Source organism: Papaver somniferum, chromosome 9 (genome assembly GCF_003573695.1).
Source record: "Papaver somniferum cultivar HN1 chromosome 9, ASM357369v1, whole genome shotgun sequence".
In the NCBI taxonomy this organism is placed as follows: Eukaryota; Viridiplantae; Streptophyta; class Magnoliopsida; order Ranunculales; family Papaveraceae; genus Papaver; species Papaver somniferum.
Genome location: NC_039366.1, coordinates 22,894,759 through 22,898,632, shown reverse-complemented (window position 1 = coordinate 22,898,632; position 3,874 = coordinate 22,894,759).

The window sequence follows — 3,874 nt, the reverse complement described above, 5'->3', positions numbered from 1 at the left end:
GAAATAACTTGGATAGTACCTAAGACCAATATCCAGGTGTCAATTATATAAACAACCAAAGGTTGGATTATCTAATTGATTGAACTACACACAACCTGTGATATTTCAATTATATAAAAATATAATGCAGAAAAGAAATAACACAGACACCAGAAATTTTGTTAACGACGAAACCACAAATGCAGAAAAACCCTGGGACCTAGTCCAGATTTGAACACCACACTGTATTAAGCCGCTACAGACTCTAGCATACTACCAATTAACTTCGGACTGGAATGTAGTTGAGACCTAACCAATCTCACATTGATTAAGGTACAGTTGCGTTCCTTACGCCTCTTGAACCACGCTGGATTCTGCGCACTTGATTCCCTTAGCTGATCTCACCCAAGTGCGTAGAATCCTGCTGGGGTTCAAAGACGTAAGGAGTAAAATTGTACCTTGATCAGTGTGGGGATTGATTAGGGTAGAATCCTTGGTTGTGGGTGAGATCAGCTAAGGGAATCAAGTGCGTAGAATCCTGCTGGGGTTCAGATAGGCAAGGAGCGAAACTGTACCTTGATCAGTGTGAGATTGATTAGGGCTCAACTACATTCCAGTCTGAAGTTCATTGTTAGTAGGATAGCATCTGTAGAGGCTTAATGCAGTGTGGTGTTCAAAGCTGGACTAGGTCCCGGGGTTTTTCTGCATTTGCGGTTTTCCTTTTTAACAATATTCAGGTGTCTGTGTTATTTCTTTTCCACATTATATTTTGTTATATAATAGAAATATCACAGGTTGTGCGTTGAATCTATCAATTGGTAAATCCAACCTTTGGTTGTTGATTGAAATTGATTGATCGTTGAACATTGGTCTTTGGTACCGCTCAAGTTATTTCTGTTATATTCAATCGGGCTCGCCAATTCCTATTTGCTGATTGCAGATTGAATTGAGAGATTGAGGTATAAAAATCTTTGATATACTTTTCTCTAGATAGAGTCTGACTGTCTAGTTGATTCTCTTGAAAGTATATTGGAGTTTGTCTATTCAGATTGCCGAACGAAATATTGGGTGTGGTTGTTAGACCCCCGCTTTTTCAATTGGTATCAGATAAGGCAAACACATTCAAGACCTAATAAGTCTGTGTTTGTAGCGATCTGTCTATGGACGATAATATCTCTGACAACGCATCACCAGTTCAGAAACTTTCTAATCTGGTCCAAAGTCTTGTTTTTCCTGAGAAATCTCTCATGTCTTCTCCATCATCTAAAATTGTGTATAACTGGTAGCACGCCTAGATGAACAGTTGGATGAACTTTCTGATGATAGTGATTCAGAAGAGGGAGAAGACGTTGATGAGGAAGTCTCTCAGTACATCAAGCTTTTCGATCATCTTCTAAAGAAAGAAAAGTCAACATCTTGCTTGGATAAATTTTTGACTCCTCTCTGTCTTGAAAACAGGAAGATGAGAAAACTCTTTAAGGGATATGACTGTGGTTATAGTCTACTACAATCTATTCTTAAAGATCGTGAGGAAGATCTATGTTCAAAGAATTCTGAATGTGATGAACTTTGTCAAAATCTCATTGTGTTGAAAAAAGACTTGCAGAAACCGAAACAAGGTATGACTCTCAACAAAATTGTTTAAGTGACAGAGAAAATATTTTTCTCATCCGAGAGAAACAATTGGAGACTGATCTTAGTGCTGCTCTTGAGAAGGTTAATTCTTTAGAAGAGAATTTGAAAAGATTCAATTTTAACTCTACAAAATTGTCTTATATGCTAGGAGCATGTAAAGAACATTGTGATATACGTGGTCTGGGATATAAAGGTATAAACGCTCCAAGTACTGGTAAGATCAACTTTATTCTATCTAACAATCTTCTTCAAGCTAAAAATTTCACCAACAGTAAAGGTGAAAAGCTCTCTTCAGCAGCAGATGTTCCTAGAAACAAAGAATGTCATCCCACTAAGACTGCTCAGTTGAGAATGGTTAAAAACATTACTGTCAACTGCTATTATTGCAGTAAGAAAAGTCACATTGAAATAAAATGTCACCTTCGTTTACGGAATGAAAAACTTCATAACATTCTTATCTGTATGTCTAAAGAAGTAATCAAACGCGCTTCTCAGTGTTCCGTTAGAAATTCATCTCATAATAAAGAAAAGTGTTGTGATGGGCCAATTTCTGATTATGAATACAGCACGTCTTCTTCTTACAACTGTAAAAAGAACAATGTTATATGGATGACTGATAACTATGAAAAGTCTGTAAAGAAAAAAAGGTTTCGAAGGAAGAAGAAAACTTCAAACTCCTCTCTTTTCTTCAAAGATGATCTTGCTCGTAAAACAAGTGTTCCTGATTATATTCACATCAAAAATCGTGTTTCCGAACTCAAGACCAGTATCAACAGTCTCAAGCGCAAAATCAAGAAGGCGAGAAAAACAGCCGGTTCAGGTAACTTTTGTCCTTCTCTTGTTAAATATTTTGAAGAGTCTCATATGACTTCTGTTTTATGTCAAGGAAGTGAAAAAGAAAATGTCAATACCCCTGATGAGCTTCATGCTCATTATATTACAACCTGACCATTTCCTTGTGTGTATCCTCTGAAAGACCATGATATGATACACATAACTCTCAAGAAGATGTTTTTTTCTTGACAAATGGTCCATGTTGTACTTTTTGTGTTGATCTTGATCCTCCCTTCTGAGCCTTGCTTCGGACAATTATTGTGCTTTGTTCATTTGATTCCTTGTTTAATACTTTAGATTGTTCTTCCTCATTGACAGTTGATTTCCAACTTTGTGTTGCTCTCTTCGTGAGCCCAAATTTCCTGTCATATGATCAGAACTTGTTTTCAACATGTGCCTAAACGTTTGCTCCTCTGAATTCATGGTTTATGATTTTTGGGTCATAGCCTTGAATTTTGTGTACCCTACCCGTTACCATAAGGTTACATTATTTGTAACCCTGTAGTTTTATTGTGAAAGTCTCTTATATATATATATATATATATCAAAGATCTCTTTTTGATATGTATACAAGTTTGGTAACGTCAAGACTTCTCTTGTTTTTGGTGTGCACAATGGAAGGATGCAATACGGAAGACAAGTTTGATGAATGCCAAAGTTTTTGAACTTCACAAAGAACCCATCTCCGTAGTTTGATTTCAAGCAATTGATCATGAAAAAGATCTTCCAGTTCAAATGTCTCTTTAGTTAGTTGGAAATCTTCTTCAATACTTTGAGGTCTTTTGTGAACAACTTGAAATTTCATCAAAGAACCTTGCTTTTCTGAAAAACGAGCTAAAGAAAGCATATGATGAACTCGCCCTTGTTCGTTCTCTGGTTGCTGACCGTTCTTAAGTTTTCTTTTATTATCTAGGAAACTTCTTATGAGAATTTATTCTTGTGTTTTTAAGAAGGATAACTAGGGTTTGGAATATCCATTATTGTAAGTACACATAGCTATTTCCAACGTTTGTCATCTTGCAATGTTTTTATATTTATTTATTTAAATTCTAAAGTTTATTTGGAAGATGATTTTGCAGTGTTAATTTTTATGGTTTTATATATTTCAAATTGTTATGGGATATGTTGTTTACTTCCGTGAACCTTGACTGCCCCATATTTGTTCAAAAGTTAACTCTATTATATGTCGATATGAAAGTATTGATAAAAGATATAGAATGAACTTTTGAATACAAGAGTTAAGCCTATTATGTCATTATGCAAATATTGATGGAAGATAGGATGAACTTTTGTTTACAAAGATTGAGTCTATTATATATCATTGTGCAAATACTGATGAAAAATAGAATGAATCTTTGATTATTCCGCAACATTGGTCTTTCCCTGATCCACATCTTTGTGTATGTACTGTGTTGCTCCGTAAGTT